The sequence below is a fragment of the Lathyrus oleraceus genome, chromosome 5 (assembly GCF_024323335.1).
Source record: "Lathyrus oleraceus cultivar Zhongwan6 chromosome 5, CAAS_Psat_ZW6_1.0, whole genome shotgun sequence".
NCBI lineage: Eukaryota > Viridiplantae > Streptophyta > Magnoliopsida > Fabales > Fabaceae > Lathyrus > Lathyrus oleraceus.
The window spans coordinates 38,287,216-38,305,607 of record NC_066583.1 but is presented as its reverse complement, the minus strand read 5'-3'; positions in this window follow the sequence as shown (position 1 = coordinate 38,305,607).

Here is an 18,392-nt window from a genome sequence, read left to right as displayed (position 1 = left end):
TGGTGAAGCTGTTATTTTGAACTTGTGACTAATTCCATCTTTAAAGTCATCTGATACATGGGAAATCTTGAAGAAGATCATGGGGTTGCTAAGCTTGGATTTGGTTATATTTATTTGATGCCTTACTCTTTAACTTGCTATTGGTGTATTGATTGTTGCTTGATTCTAAACTTGAAGGGAAATTTGGGTTTCTATATGACATTCTTGTCTATTGGATTGCAGTCCATTGGTCAGATCTTTTCAACTCCCAACTTTTAAATTTATGCTTAGGATTAGTCTCTTCATCTCCTCCCAACTTTCTTTAATTTCAAAAATCTCTCCCCCCTTTTTAAAACCTTCTTTGCTTGTGTTTGTTTTCTAAACTTAGACCATATTGCAAATTAGAAACTTTGGCCTTATGCCATTGTATTTTCAAACTTCTTTTCTTAAATAAACTTGTAAATGAACTTAACTATACTTGACTCAAAATTTTCAAAAGACAAAAAAAACTAACACTCATTCAAACCATTTTTGGCCTTTGGTGCCTGTGTTAAACTTAAAATTTTGTTAAAAGCAATATACTCACTTTGAAATTGATACCACGAACTACGAGGTTTTGATCCCTCATTTTATGTTGGTACGTAGCCACAAGTCTGAAGGTCTTTTCAAACACACAAAAATATAATTGATGAATTCTTTTCTCATCCCCACACTCTATTTTTTTCAAACATTATTTTGTACAAAAACACATATGCACACAAAAAAGGGCTCCCTAGGAGTACCTAGGACACCTTGGGTGCTAACACCTTCCCTCTGTGTAACCAACCCCCTTACCTGTAATCTCTGGCATTTTATTACTTTTGATTTGAAAACTTCTTATCTTTGGGTTTTGTTCGTACTTTTTTCCTTTTCCCTTGAAAACATTAAAAGCGCGGTTGCGACTCTGGTTTAATTGACGTCTAGCTTATCCATAGCTTGATGGTCATGAATTTACCGCTACAATAGAATCAGATAGTTTATTGTGCATTTTGTCGCGTTGACCTTTTTCTGATCCCCTACTTTGGTGATATTATTTCCCCATGCAAATTTGGTGTTGTAATACCCCAAAATTTACCCTTCATTTTTCCTGAAAAAAAAAAACGAAAAAAAAAAAAAAAAACGAAAAAAAGACGAAAAAAAAAAAAAAAAAAAATTATTTAATTAATTAATTAATTAATTAATTAATTAAATAAAATAAATAAATAAAATATAACAAATTATTTTGGACTTGGGTCTCCCTCATTTGAGCCCATTACCCACGAAAATCAGTCTATAAATACTGAAGTTTCAGTAGAGGAAAACACACTTGGAGTTACACTGGGAGATTCACTTGAGAAAAAGGGAGAGAAGCAAAAATACTCTGAGGTTTCCTTGGAACAAAACCCCGAGGAAAAAGATAGTGAGAGAAGAACTAACAGAGTTCAGAGCAGCCTCCAAACCCTGAAGGGAACTCAACTTGTAAACCTCACGGGTGCAACTCAATTTCAATCAAGCTCTCCAATCAGGTTTGCCCTATATCCATCATCTTTATGCCTTTAATTTGAATGCTCTAAATGTATGAGGTATTATGGGTGAATTTGACACCTTTTTTGTGAGCCTTTTGTGAATTTTGATGGAATTATTCATGTGGTTACATTTTGATTTAGGGGCAACTCTAGGTTACCCTATTTTGTTTCTCTAACCTGTCTTTGTCTTGCCATGACATTGTTTTCCCTGGATTTCACCTTGTTTGTCTAACCTTTCTGTTGAGTTTTCGCGAGGGCTCACATACTCTTGCAGGGATACCATCCGGAGGTTTATCCTGATTAATCGTATTGACTGATTTTCTTTGATGGTCTAGCTGGAGAGATCTCAGGGTTGCTAATCCTTTAATTGCTATAACTTCGGATCTTTATCCGTGTGGTAATTTTTTCCTTTTCTCGTACTTTATCGCTTTCTTAGCTGGAAGACCTCGATAGGAGGCAATGTTTGGGCCCCTTGGTGGCATTTTACTTTGAGATACATGTTTTGTGTTTTGTATTCATATCCCCACATGTAGCGCGGTTCCTTCGTCAAGGACTGCCTGTTTGCCCTCGAGCATCCCAAACCCTAAAACCCAAAGCAACACGTTTACTCCTTCTACTACAGGTGAGTAAGTCTCTGAAGGTCGAGCATCCGGTAGATTGCGTAGTGACGTCGTTCGTCCAAAACCCAATCCATAACCCCGTAGTTAGCCGAACTACGGCTTGCTCTGATTCTCATTCCAGATGAGATACGTAGGCATAAGACGCGATGTCTTAGCGAGCACACATCCCCTTAACCCATAGGTCAGCCGAGCTACGAAGACTCTGATTCTCATATTCAGATGAGATACGTATGCAGTGGATGCGACATCCACGCGAGTCATTTCTCTTAACCTTTTAGTAAATATTACATTAGGCAAACCCACACCCTTTAGACAAAAAGCCACAAAAGTGGATCCCGTAGAGTACTATGGATGCGTAGGGGTGCTAATACCTTCCCTTCGCATAACCGACTCCCGAAGCCAAGATTTGGTTATGAGACCCCGTCTTGTCCTTTCCTTTTTCAGGTTTACTTCGAGCGTTTCCTTTCCCTCCTTTAGGATGAATAACGCACGGTGGCGACTCTTCTGTCATTTTCTTTCGCCGGTTGTTTTTTCGCGCACTGTATTTTTCAGGTTGCGACAGCTGGCGACTCCCCTGGGGAATCTAAGAAGTTGACCTCTTGCTGGTCCATCTTCCCTAAGCGAGTCCCTCCTAGCTTTTGTAGTTTGTTTGTTTATTGGGTGTTCATGCTTTTGTACAGTTATTTATTTACCTGCTTTACCTTATTACATTGTGTACATATCATTGTTGTATCTGTTGGTTGGCTATGGCTGCTTGGTGATCTTTGTGAGATGAGTTCTATACCCGAACTCGAGTGCACTTAAGATAGGAGAATGGCATAGTCCTGTCAACTTGTGTGGAGTATTCCTTAGCGAGTTGACTTGCAAGCCCATTCACTTGGTGGAGGTCATGTTGAGATCAATAATGTCACATAAGTAAGTTGTGGTTAGACATTACTTGTTCCAATATAGACCTAAGAAGCCAAGGACCTTAGTTTACCAAACCCATCTTGGCCTATTCGTAGGACGTAGTGCGAAAGTCGTTCAAGTGTAAGATTTGATACGATTGTTACGCGATACTACACTCATAAGAGTCTCTCTTGAGAATATTGTTGGAATACGAGTAGTCGTTCCTCTGATAATATCCGAAAGATGGGATTATGACTATGGGAACCTTTTGTAGAACATGTTTGGCAGGTTTAAACCTTAGTACACTCCTTTTGGGTGGTTCTTAACCTAAACTCCATTCTCGTGGCTTGCAACAAACCCTTGATTCATGGTTAATCCGATCAGGTATCCTTAATATCAATGAAACTCGGGTGTTGATAAGGTGTAAACCATAATCCACCAAAATGGGTGGTTGATATTAAGGATAACATGATCCATCCCATGACCTTTGTTTGGTGTACTCTTAATTTCTCTCCAGACAGTGCAACCTGACAGATGTTCAAGCAGATACAGCAATCCTGATTGACATGCCACTGCATTGCATTCACATCGTTGCATCACATCATTTGCATTCATATCATTTAACACATGTTTATCCATTTCTGTGGGGTTTATATCTTCTACTTGATTCTAGTCGGAATTTTCTTGGTTCTCATCAACGGCTTAGTCTTTTTTTTACACTGTTTATCAAATGTGAGACTGGAATCAAGGGGGTAGAATACTTTTGGAATTGATAAACATGTCATTGCATTTGCATAGTCATCCGCATGTCTTGCATAACAGGTACCACCACAGTGTTCTCAGTTTGTTTGGTGTTCCATCAGCAGGATAGCTGATTCAAGAATTCACCGATACGGTACCCGAAGGAATCAACAGAGAGCGATGGAGAGCCTACAAGCAGAGCTCGCCGAGATGAAGATTCGCATGAATCAATTCATGGATTTGGTTCAAGGGGTGGCTCAAGGACAGCAGGAGCTTAGATTATTGGTACAGAGGGATCCCCCTATTACTCAACCGGAGACGTTGGCTGATCCTCCAGCTGGAGAGGCTAATGGTCCCAATGGACCGGGGCCTATCCCAATCCTACATGTCACCTCCGGTCAACAACCCATTCAGGATGGTCAGGATGATCAGTTCCCCTTGCTTCAGGAAGACTTTGGCATGGACCCGATGTTTAGAAGATTGGAAGAAAGGTTGAAGGCAGTGGAAGGACAGAATCCTCTGGGAGTAGATGTTGCTGACTTGGGGCTGGTCCCAGGTGTGAGAGTGCCACCGAAATTCAAGGTCCCGATATTTGACAAATACAATGGCAGTTCTTGCCCCAAAACTCACGTGCAAGCCTATTTCCGTAAAATGGTTGCATACTCTGATGACGAGAAGCTACTTATGTACTTCTTCCAGGATAGCCTAGCTGGGGCATCCTTGGAATGGTATATGAGGCTGGACAGAGCCCACATCCGTTGCTGGAGGGATTTGGAAGAGGCTTTCGTGAAGCAGTATCAGTATAATGCAGACATGGCTCCGGACAGAACTCAACTTCTGAATCTGTCTCTTAAAAGCAATGAGTGCTTCAGGGAATACGCTCAACGCTGGAGGGATACAGCTTCCCGTGTTCAGCCTCCTATGTTGGAAAAGGAAATGGCCAACATGTTCATGAATACGCTGCCTGAACCTTACTTGGAGCGTCTGGTAGGTTGCAATGCTTCCAACTTTGCTGATGTGGTCTCTACTGGAGAAAGGGTGGAGAATTACCTAAAGACATACAAGATCCAGAGTGGAGGTGGATCCTCATCAGGGGTGAAGAAGCCGTTCATTCAGGGACAGAAGAGGAGAGAAGGGGATGCGAATGCCATATCTTCTTATCATAACAGGGATAACCGAAGGAATAACTTTCAGAATTATCATCAGCAACCGTATGTTGCGGCTGTGACCATTCCAGCTGCAGCACCACTACAACAACAACAATCACAACGTCAACCAGCTCAGTATCAACAGCAGCAGCAACCGGGTAACAGACCCGCTTATCAATAAAGGCAAAGGATGATGGACCGGCGTTTCGACACCCTTCCAATGTCGTACGCTCAGTTGCTTTCTAGTCTTCAACAACTACAACTTGTGCAGCTGCGCACTCTGGCTCCTCCTATTGGTAGACTTCCGGTGGGTTACGACGCCAACGCTAGGTGTAGCTTCCACTCTGGGGCACCTGGCCATGACATTGAGAACTGCAAAGCTTTTAAGCACGTAGTTCAAGACCTCATAGATTCAAAGGCCATCGACCTTGCACCGGCTCCGAATGTCGTCAACAATCCCATGCCCCAGCATGGTGGTGCAAATGTTAATTTGGTAGAGGGAGAAGCCAAGTCCATTAAGGATGTGTTGAAGTTGAAGACTCCATTGTTGGATATCAAAGGATGCTTGCTAAAGGCCGATTTTTTCCCCAGTTGTGGGAAGGGTTGTTTGGATTGTGCTACTCAGAGTGGAGGTTATTTGAAGCTACAACAGGGTATCCAGGCCTTGCTCGACAAAGGTATCCTCCAGGTTGAAGATTTGTCTGTCCAAGAGTCTGTGGAAGAGGTTAAAGCGGGTGCCTCTATCTCATCCTTTAAGCAGGCATGGGCCGTGGTGGATTCGGGTGTTGCTCCCGGTTGGGGGCGTCTGTTGGAATTACCAGTGAAAGAAGATAAGTTCGGTATTGGGTATCAGCCAGTTTTGACTTCTACAACACTTCAGGGGCCGATCACTTTCTCCAGTGCTGGCATCATTCAGTATGGTCAAGTCTCTGCAATCAACGAAGAGGATGGGGATAGTGATTGTGACATTGACAACTGGGTGCGTCCGAGGATCCCGGGTGAAGTCATCAACAATTGGTCTTCTGAAGAGATTATCCAAGTCACTCTTCTTGAAGAGTAATTTTCTTTGTTTATTCATGCATATCCAAGTCTTACGTTCCGCCCAGGGCATAATGACTCATTGTAGGGGCCATCTATGTGACACTTGCATTTTTATCATAAATAAAGGACGTATTTTTGCATTCAAATATTTCGTTCCCTGTCTTTCTATTTTTGCAGTTTTTCAAAATAAAAAAATGGCAATGTTTTGTTTAGTTTTCACTTCTTGTTCACACTCATAAGCACATACCATCACTCATGCAGATGCACAACACCGGATCCTATTGATAACGGTTCTGCTATGGCTCGCTTCGACTTTGAAAATCCAATCTTTCAAGCTGAAGAAGAGGGTGATGAAGACTGTGAACTCCCTGAAGAACTTACCAGGTTATTAAAACAGAAGAAAGGGTCATTCAACCGCATCAAGAGTCTGTTGAAGTGATTAATCTCGGCACCGAGGACGCCAAGAGAGAAATCAAGATAGGGGCTGCTTTGGGAGATGATGTGAAGAAAGGGCTGATTGAATTGCTGCAAGAATACGTTGACATCTTCGCCTGGTCTTATCAGGACATGCCTGGGCTGGACACAGACATCGTGGTACACCGCTTGCCTCTCAAAGAAGGTTGTCCTCCGGTCAAGCAGAAGCTCAGAAGAACAAGACCAGAGATGGCTGTCAAGATAAAGGAAGAAGTGCAAAAGCAGTTGGATGCAGGGTTTCTAGCAGTCACCAATTATCCGCCATGGGTTGCAAACATCGTCCCAGTACCTAAGAAGGATGGAAAGGTACGGATGTGTGTCGACTACCGGGATCTGAACAGAGCTAGCCCTAAAGATGATTTCCCATTACCTCACATCGACGTTTTGGTGGATAATACAGCTCAGTTCTCGGTATTCTCCTTCATGGATGGCTTTTCTGGCTATAACCAAATCAAGATGGCACCAGAAGACATGGAAAAGATAACTTTCATAACCCCATGGGGCACCTTCTGCTACAAGGTGATGCCGTTTGGTCTGAAAAATGCCGGAGCAACATATCAGCGAGCAATGGTGACTCTGTTCCATGATATGATTCATCATGAAATCGAGGTTTATGTGGACGATATGATTGCCAAATCTCAGACAGAAGAAGAACATTTGTTGAATTTGCAGAAACTGTTTGAGCGTTTGAGGAAATTCAAACTGAGACTTAACCCGAACAAGTGCACTTTCGGGGTGAGATCGGGAAAATTGCTGGGTTTTATCGTTAGCGGAAAAGGGATTGAGGTGGATCCCGACAAAGTAAAAGCGATACAGGAAATGCCAGAGCCAAGAACAGAGAAGCAAGTCTGTAGTTTCTTAGGGAGGTTGAACTACATTGCAAGGTTCATCTCTAACCTAACAACCACGTGTGAGCCAATTTTCAAATTGCTGAGGAAAGATCAGGCTATCAGGTGGAATGAAGATTGTCAAAGGGCTTTCGAGAAGATAAAAGAGTATCTACAGAAACCTCCAATCCTTATACCTCCAGTTCCTGGGAGACCTCTGATAATGTACCTGTCAGTGACCGAGAACTCGATGGGGTGTGTATTGGGACAGCATGACGAGTCTGGTCGAAAAGAGCATGCCATATACTACCTTAGCAAAAAGTTTACCGACTGTGAAATCAAATATTCGCAGCTTGAGAAAACTTGCTGTGCTTTGGCCTGGGCTGCTCGCCGACTGAGACAGTATATGTTGAACCATACTACCTTGTTGATTTCTAAGATGGATCCAGTGAAGTACATCTTTGAGAAGCCGGCTCTCACCGGACGTGTTGCCCGTTGGCAGATGATTTTAACAGAGTATGATATCCAGTATACGTCACAGAAGGCCATCAAAGGGAGTATTCTGTCAGACTACCTTGCCGAGCAACCGATTGATGATTATGAGCCAATGAAGTTTGAATTCCCTGATGAAGACATCATGTTCCTCAAGATGAAAGACTGTGAAGAGCCAGTTGTTGAGGAGGGACCTGATCCAAACGAAAAGTGGACTTTGTTGTTTGATGGGGCTGTCAATGCTAGAGGTAGTGGAATTGGCGCTGTTATTACTACTCCGAAAGGTGCCCACATACCTTTCACCGCTCGTTTGACTTTTGAGTGCACAAATAATGAAGCTGAGTACGAGGCCTGTATCTTGGGTATTGAGCAAGCCATCGATCTAAGAATCAAAACTCTGGACATCTTCGGAGATTCAGCTCTGGTGATCAATCAAGTAAATGGTGATTGGATTACTCTCCAGCCCACTCTGGTCCCCTACAGAGACTACACGAGAAGACTTTTGACTTTCTTCACAATGGTAAAATTGTATCATATACCTCGTGATGAGAACCAGATGGCAGACGCACTTGCTACTCTATCCTCCATGATCAAGGTAATTCGTTGGAACCATGCTCCCAGGATCGATGTGATGCGCCTTGACAGGGCCGCGTATGTGTTTGCTGCTAAACTGGTAGTCGATGACAAGCCCTGGTATCACGATATCAAGTGCTTTCTGAAGAATCAAGAGTACCCTGCAGGGGCATCCAACAATGACAGAAAGACTTTGAGAAGATTGGCAGGCAGTTTCTTCTTGAACAAAGACGATGTGCTGTATAAGAGGAACTTCGACATGGTTTTGCTCAGATGCGTGGACAGACACGAGGCGGACATGTTAATGCAGGAAGTTCATGAAGGTTCCTTCGGTACTCATGCCGGTGGACATGCAATGGCTAAGAAATTGTTGAGAGCGGGTTATTATTGGATGACCATGGAATCAGATTGTTTCAAGTATGCTCGGAAGTGTCATAAACACCAGATTTATGCTGATAAGGTGCATGTACCGCCGAATCCTCTGAATGTGATGTCTTCGCCGTGGCCGTTTGCCATGTGGGGCATTGACATGATTGGAAAGATTGAGCCGACTGCTTCCAATGGGCATCGCTTCATCCTTGTTGCCATCGACTATTTCACCAAGTGGGTCGAGGCAGCGTCGTTCGCGAATGTCACCAGACATGTGGTTGCCCGTTTCATTAAGAAAGAAATCATTTGTCACTATGGGATTCCCGAAAGAATCATTACTGATAATGGTTCTAATCTCAACAACAAAATGATGAAGGAGTTGTGTCAGAACTTCAACATTCAGCATCACAATTCTTCCCCTTACCGCCCTAAGATGAACGGCGCTGTTGAGGCGGCAAATAAGAACATAAAGAAGATTGTGCAGAAGATGGTCGTCGCGTACAGAGATTGGCATGAGATGCTACCTTTCGCCTTGCATGGGTACCGCACTTCAGTACGTACATCGACCGGGGCAACCCCTTACTCCCTTGTGTATGGTATGGAAGCAGTCCTACCTGTTGAAGTGGAGATTCCTTCCCTAAGAGTCTTGTTGGATGTCAAGCTAGACGAAGCCGAATGGATTCGGACAAGGTTCAATGAGTTGAGTCTTATCGAAGAGAAGCGAATGGCAGCCATTTGTCATGGGCAGTTGTATCAGAGTCGGATGAAGAGAGCCTTTGATCAGAAAGTGCGTCCTCGTTGTTTCCAAGTCGGAGATTTAGTGTTGAAAAGGATCCTTCCTCCTCAGACAGATCACAGGGGCAAGTGGACTCCTAACTATGATGGACCGTATATTGTCACCAAGGTTTTTGATGGTGGGGCTTTAATGCTTGCAACTATGGATGGTGAAAACTTCACTTCCCCTGTGAACTCAGACGCAGTTAAAAAATACTTCGCATAAAATAGACCCGCTGGACAGTAAAAAGAATAGTCCAGGCAAAAAATGGGCATCCCGGCGAACCAAGAAAATGAAAAGGTTCGGGCAAAAATTAGGGACAAAAATAAAAAAAAAGATTGTACACCCGGTAAGTTGAAAACCTGAAAAGGCAACTTAGGCAAAAATGGGTATCCCGGTGGATTGAAAACCCGAAAAGGGCGATCCAGGCAAAAGTTAGGGATTAAGCGAATGACTGCGTTCTGAGTAGTTCTGAATCTCATCTCGTGCCAATGACTGGAAATTTTTGAAGGATAGGAAACAGTCCAATCACTCTTTCAGAAAGCTGATCATCTGGAGGATCTTGAAGACGGGCAAGTCATAGCAGAATTGGAACCCAATAGAAATCCATTTCACATTGCCATTAGATTAATGTCTGTTTTTATCTGTTGTGCGATTACCTCTTTCCAGGGATTGCTTCCTGATGTAAATGCCTATTCAGAGGCCGTTCAATCAATAAAATCATGTTATTCAGTATATCTCTGTTTTCATTTTCATTTTTCTGTTTTGTTTGCAAAAATGACGTCGAATTTTTTGATAAACATTGCATCATGACACATAAGGGCTTTACAGGTACATGCTTAATAAACATTTAAAATTGCTGTAAATTTTAAGTGCTTTGGATCGTCTATTCAGAACAGATACCCTCGGGGCATTTCCTTAAAATCCCCTGCAGATGATCGTGAATATCTTCCCCAGTGAAGTCGCCAACAGACGAATTCGGTGTCTTGTCCCTGCAGAGCTGATCAGAGTGTTGGATTCTTCAATCCCCAGCAGTTTCTCACCACCGTACTTCCCCAAGCGGTTGTTTCAGGACATACACTCCCCAGCGGGGTTGACAGTGCCAGACTTTATCTTCCCAGCAGAAGTGGCTGCTCCTTAGAGTTCGATGCCAGATCGATAATCCCAATGCCAGATCCATGGTTTCTTTCCTTGAAGCAGAACCTCGGTACCGTATCAGTGTTTGCTCCCCCTGCTGAGTCATCTCTCGCAAATCGTGGTTGCCAGAACCATTGTAGCTTTCCTCAGCAGCAGGCTTCCAATGCCATTCTTTCCCCGATCAGAGTCTCGGTATGGCCAGAACACCGCATGGCTAGTCATCTCCCCACAGAGTTCATTGTGGTGTGTATCTCCAGCATCCTGGCCAGAGCCCAGAGAATGGTAATCATTTCCCCAGCAGATCCCCTTGCCTCGGCTTGGCATTCTACCCAGCATTTCGCATCCCTGCATGTAGAATCATATTGCATTGCATCCTTCCAAATCGCGTAGCATTTCCATTTTCATGGAGCATTACGCCATTGAAAAATTCAAACATACGCATGTAAGCATAAAACATTCTCGGTATCCCAAGTGATAAGCTAGAAGTTGTTTCCAGTACTCAGACTGAAGATTGTTCATGACTTACCTTTGTTATCCCCAGCAAGTGTCATTGGCCCATGGCCGCCTCTATTATCATTCCCTATTTCTGCCAATGCTGACAGGCATGAAGTTTTCCGATGTTCAGATCGAAGAAGTTTCCGACGTTCAGGTCGATGCAACTTGTGGCATTCAGGCCAGTTTTCCGGTATCCAGACCGAAGTGGCATTCAAGCCAGTTTTCCGGTATCCAGACCGAAGTGGCATTCAGGCCAGTTTTCCGGTATCCAGACCGAAGTGGCATTCAGGCCAATTTTCCGATATTCAGATCGAAGAAGTTTCCGACGTTCAGGTCGATGCAACTTGTGGCATTCAGGCCAGTTTTTCGGTATCCAGACCGAAGTGGCATTCAAGCCAGTTTTCCGGTATCCAGACCGAAGTGGCATTCAGGCCAGTTTTCCGGTATCCAGACCGAAGTGGCATTCAGGCCAATTTTCCGATATTCAGATCGAATAAGTTTCCGACGTTCAGGTCAATGCAACTTGTGGCATTCAGGCCAGTTTTCCGGTATCCAGACCGAAGTGGCATTCAAGCCAGTTTTCCGGTATCCAGACCGAAGTGGCATTCAGGCCAGTTTTCCGGTATCCAGACCGTAGTGGCATTCAGGCCAGTGTTCCGATGTTCAGATCGAATAAGTTTCCGACGTTCAGGTCGATGCAGCTTGTGGCATTCAGGCCAATTTTCCGATATTCAGATCGAAGTGGCATTCAGGCCAAGTCTTTCCGATGTTCAGATCGAAGAAGTTTTCGACGTTCAGGTCGATGCGACTTGTGGCATTCAGGCCAAGTCTTTCCGATGTTCAAATCGAAGAAGTTTCCGACGTTCAGGTCGATGCGACTTGTGGCATTCAGGCCAATTTTTCGATGTTCAGATCGAAATCCTTTCCAGTATTCAGACTGCTGAGCGGCATTCAGGCCATGGTTATTTCTGTGTTACCATTTATTTTGGTATCCAGTTTAACATTCTTTTTCGATATTCAGACTGACTCTCACCGTACCAGACGGATTCTTCTTTCAAGACCACCTCTTTGCCGATTCTGACAGACATTGTTACTTCACTTCACTTCAGTGCAAATTTTTGGGCTTTTATTGTATTCAATCCCTTGATACCTCGAAAGCACGAAAGCAGCTGCCATCTTCTTTCCGGGTCTCCAGTTGATTGAATAGGGGCAGCTGTAATACCCTAAAATTTACCCTTCATTTTTCCTGAAAAAAAAAAAACGAAAAAAAAAACGAAAAAAAAAAATAAAAAAAGAGAAAAAAAAAAGAAGAAAAAAGAAAAAAATTATTTAATTAATTAATTAATTAATTAAATAAATAAATAAAATAAATAAATAAATAAAATAAATAAATAAAATATAACAAATTATTTTGGACTTGGGTCTCCCTCATTTGAGCCCATTACCCACGAAAATCAGTCTATAAATACTGAAGTTTCAGTAGAGGAAAACACACTTGGAGTTACACTGGGAGATTCACTTGAGAAAAAGGGAGAGAAGCAAAAATACTCTGAGGTTTCCTTGGAACAAAACCCCGAGGAAAAAGATAGTGAGAGAAGAACTAACAGAGTTCAGAGCAGCCTCCAAACCCTGAAGGGAACTCAACTTGTAAACCTCACGGGTGCAACTCAATTTCAATCAAGCTCTCCAATCAGGTTTGCCCTATATCCATCATCTTTATGCCTTTAATTTGAATGCTCTAAATGTATGAGGTATTATGGGTGAATTTGATACCTTTTTTGTGAGCCTTTTGTGAATTTTGATGGAATTATTCATGTGGTTACATTTTGATTTAGGGGCAACTCTAGGTTACCCTATTTTGTTTCTCTAACCTGTCTTTATGTTGCCATGGCATTGTTTTCCCTGGATTTCACCTTGTTTGTCTAACCTTTCTGTTGAGTTTTCGCGAGGGCTCACATACTCTTGCAGGGATACCATCCAGAGGTTTATCCTGATTAATCGTATTGACTGATTTTCTTTGATGGTCTAGCTGGAGAGATCTCAGGGTTGCTAATCCTTTAATTGCTGTAACTTCGGATCTTTATCCGTGTGGTAATTTTTTCCTTTTCTCGTACTTTATCGCTTTCTTAGCTGGAAGACCTCGATAGGAGGCAATGTTTGGGCCCCTTGGTGGCATTTTACTTTGAGATACATGTTTTGTGTTTTGTATTCATATCCCCACATGTAGCGCGGTTCCTTCGTCAAGGACTGCCTGTTTGCCCTCGAGCATCCCAAACCCTAAAACCCAAAGCAACACGTTTACTCCTTCTACTACAGGCGAGTAAGTCTCCGAAGGTCGAGCATCCGGTAGATTGCGTAGTGACGTCGTTCGTCCAAAACCCAATCCATAACCCCGTAGTTAGCCGAACTACGGCTTGCTCTGATTCTCATTCCAGATGAGATACGTAGGCATAAGACGCGATGTCTTAGCGAGCACACATCCCCTTAACCCATAGGTCAGCCGAGCTACGAAGACTCTGATTCTCATATTCAGATGAGATACGTATGCAGTGGATGCGACATCCACGCGAGTCATTTCTCTTAACCTTTTAGTAAATAGTACTGTTGATTCCTTAGGATTGGCATTAATTTTAGAAAACAAATAATGTAATCATCTCTGTTGTGTTAATATGTTGGGTTGAAGAAATTCAACATCTGGACCAACATGTCATGTACGATGTCACGACATCAGGTCTGTGACATCGCACATGTGTGGAAAACTGAATTAATTAATTCAGTATATGTCATGGGATCAGCAAGGATATCTGGTGAATATCCTAACTCCCATGTGGAGGTCTTGAAGACTAAATCAGAATATATATAGGCTCTAAACATGGAGATATATATGGAGAGAGTTTAGGAACTTGAAGACCTTGTTTGTAGCAGAATTTTTCTGCTGAAGTTGCAACAGCAAAGAACAAGTCTGCTGCAATCTTCTGAAGGCCCAAATCCAGTTGGGTGATTAGGTTATAAATAGCTGATTGTAATCTAGTTTTTGTAAGCCTCTTAGAATGAATTTTTAGGGGTGTGTGTAAGGTAAACCTCCCAATCTGTGGGAAGGTTACCATGTGTTTCTCAGTGGTAAACCTGAGAGTGTTTGTTACTCAAAGCCTGTAGGCAAGAGTAATTATGTTCTTGAATGAAGTTGTGAAGCAAGTTCAAGGTGTTTGCACATTACATTGTATTTGTAGTGATAGGAATGGAAACTGGAGGTTTCTATCTAGGAGTTCCTAGGTATAGATTGCATTGGGTAGGGATTAAGTGATGAGTTGTAAACGGGGGAGTTTAACTCTGAATTGATACTACTAATAGTGGATCTTCTTCCTGGCTTGGTAGCCCCCAGATGTAGGTCATGTTGGACTGAACTGGGTTAACAATTTCCTGTGTTTGTTTCCCTTCTGTATGATATAATCATGTCTGCCATAACTAAGCATGTAATCCAGTCTGTTCATCAAGATAATAGCAGACCTGATACATAGCCTTCTGTTGGAATGTCAATCAGAATGTTTTGACATTCATCAACAACAGCACATACTGGTTAATAAGCTGATGAATTCAGTTCAGTATGTAGTGAAGTCTGGAGTTCAAAAGCACAACAGACATGGCTAAAAGATCATTGTGAAACTGTCAAACTGGATGTCTTGACAGTTCTTCCAGTAAGCTGATATTGAAGTAGAGACTGGTTGGTCTTTTACAGTACAGCAAATTTAGCACAGTGTGTTTTCAGGAACCAAACAGACTCAGCATATGGTTCTGGTCCTGGATGTCAAACGGAATGTTGTGACATTCACTCATGACTGCATATGCTAAATTGTTGGATGGTTAGTTTTCTGTTTCAGGATTTTTCTCAGGCTATTCTTCAGGAATTCACCAGCTGATCTAAAATCTAGGAAACTAACTACTAAGCTACAATTAATGAACCTGGCAAATAATCTATTTGTTAGCTCCTTAATAAGTGGAAAGTAGTTTAACTTGTTACAACCTTTAATTTAGGAAATACAAGTACATGACCAACAAACTGGAACAATGTAACAGATAATGTCCAAGACAGGATTGAGACATCTTGATATCTGTGTAGGAAAACAACAGAAGGGAATGGTAAGGTGCACATAACTAGGTGTCCCTCCATTCTAGGATGACATAGAAGGAGAGGTCGTGACACCGTGAAAAGGTGCACATTAGTACAGAGTGTAACAACTGTCTTGCTGTAATAGGTACAATGTTAGATCAGATGTCATGACTTGGAGTAGAACATCTGAATACTAACTACGCCAGAATTTCAATTGAAATTCTAGTTATCAGACTTTGGATGTCACACTGGTTGTTATGACATCCAATTCTGCACAGACAAGGATTATGCAGAACTTAACAGTAAGTGCAGTAAATAACACAAGTAATTGTTCACCCAGTTCAGTCCAACATGACCTACATCTGGGGGCTACCAAGCCAGGGAGGAAATCCACTATTAGTAGTATCAATTCAAAGCTAAACTCACCCGTTTACAACTTATCACTTAATCCCTACCCAATGCAATTTCAATCTTAACCTAAGATCAGAGTTCCCACTCACTCCCCCTCAATCACCTCAGTGATATTAAAGACACTTTGAAGTCACACTTCAAAAACAACTCTTGATTATGCTTCACAGCTTAAATCAAGATACATAGCACTCACGCTTAAAAGCTTTGAGTGACACAACACTTACAACTCAATGAACACCCTATGCCAAAGCAATCATCTACTTGATAATGGCTTGGCTTACAAGATACGTCTAATACAAGACTCACAAAATACAGCAGTGAAGTATGATGGACACACTGACTCTTCACGCTTCAAAATCCCCGAAACTGAATGAAGGAATGCCTTCCTTTTTATATTGCAGCACCTGGGCTTTTGCACCTGTATTTTCCTGAATTTTAGGTCACACAAGTTCCCTCAAATTCAACATTTAGGTTGCTAACAAATAGGCTATTTGTTAGGTTCATTGAATGTAGCTTGGTTGTTGATTTCCTGGATTTTCTCTCAGCTGTTGAATCCCTAAAGAATAGCCTGAGAAAAAGCTGAAACAGAAAACTGAACAACCTACAATTTAGCATATGCTGTCAGGCACGAATGTCACGACATTCAGCTTGACATCAAGGTCCATATGCTGAGTCTGTTTTTCCAGAAAACAGACTGTACAATTTGCTGACCTGTACATGATCAAAATGACCATACTACAGTAACAACTTACATTAATAAATGTCAAAGTGTCCAACTTAACATTTATACATTTGGCCTTAAGTTAGTTCTGTTATTCTCTTGAAGAACAAACTAAGTTTTATGCTGAAGTATAGCAGAACACCACTCTGCCTAATCTTCAGTAGCTGCTGTCAATGATGAATGTCACAACATCCAGTTTGACATTCAGTCAGTAGGCCTTATGCCAGGTCTGGTTCTTCCTTGATAACCAGACTGCAAATGAATACTAAGTTCTAACAGAACTTCTGTTCCTTAGTATCTGTTGACAGGTATGAATGTCACAGCATTCAATAATCCTGTGTTAGCTAGTCCTGCAGTAACTACAATGTAGTCACATATACATGTCATGACATCAGTCAAGACATTAGTGTTTTACCATATAATGCAGCCAATTAAACACCTACAAACTCCCCCTTTGGCAAATTTTTGGCTAAAACACTTTGATCCCCATAACAGAGTTCATGGCAGCGGAATACTACTAGCTAATATACTCAGAGTGGCAGCACACTCACACACATGGAAGTTAAATAAAAACTTCGCATAGCAGCACACACATATTAGAAGTTGCACCTAAACTTCAACATCAGCTGCAGGGGGGGAATCTTCAGATCTGTCATGAGAGTCTGTTGTAGAGACCCACTCTGTTTGTCAGGGGTATTGGTGGTTATTACTCCCCCTTTTGTCACAAATGTTGCCAAAGCCAACAACATAGTCAGAGTACAATGACAGAGATCCAGACTTGGTTTTACTTCACAGTTTCAACCAAGTTAACATCCACTTGATCTTGCTTCACAGCTTCGATCAAGTGATCACCCACTTTTGCTTTACAGTAGGTACCACCATATCAGATGCCATGATTTTGTTTCTGACATCCAGAACCACTCCTGCATGAACAACATCCTTGAACTCCTGCAGGTACAGTGGCCTTCTCTCTGTAGGGTGTCTCCTTACCCTCTTGTATCCACCCTTGTTGCAAGCAGCATAGCTATGATCTGTTGACCAATCATAGCCTAGTACAAATTGTTTAATAGTCAGAGATATTAAACAATTTATCCCAAACATCAGTGGTTGCTATAAGGTCTCAGAGAGACATATTCCCAGTTTGCTCCTTAAGTTTTCAAACTGAGTAGCATCCAGAGCCTTTGTAAATATGTCAGCCAGTTGAAGATCCGTGGCTACATGTTCCAAAGTGATCACCTTGTCTTCCACCAGATCTCTGATGAAGTGGTGCCTAATGTCAATATGTTTGGTCCTGCTATGTTGGATGGGATTCTTGGAGATGTTGATGGCACTGAGATTATCACAGAACAATGTCATAACATTTTGAGTGACATTGTACTCAGTGAGCATTTGTTTCATCTAAACCAGTTGGGAGCAACTGCTTCCAGCAGCTATGTATTCAGCCTCTGCAGTGGACAGAGAGACACAGTTCTGCTTCTTGCTGAACCACGATATGAGGTTTTCTCCTAAGAAGAAACATCCACCTGATGTGCTTTTTCTGTCATCAGCACTTCCAGCCCAATCAGCATCACAGTACCCAGATAGGATAGGCTTAGACCCATGTGAATACAGCATCCCATAGTCACACGTCCCATTGATGTACTTGAGAATCCTTTTGACTTGATTCAAGTGGCTCACCTTGGGCTCTGCTTGGTATCTGGCACACACTCCAACTGCATAGGAAATGTCAGGTCTACTTGCAGTTAGATACAGCAGACTACCTATCATGCTTCTGTACAGGCATTGATCAACACTAGGCCCTCCATCATCTTTGGTTAACTTCAGATGAGTAGGAGCAGGAGTCTTCTTGTGCCTGGCATGATCCATACCAAACTTCTTAACTATGTTCTTGGCATACTTGCTTTGGGAGAGAAACATAGAGTCCTCCATTTGGTTTACTTGCATTCCAAGGAAATAGGTCAGTTCTCCCACTAGACTCATTTCAAACTCAGACTGCATCTGGTGAACAAATTTTTTAACCATTTGTTCTGACATTCCACCAAAGACTAT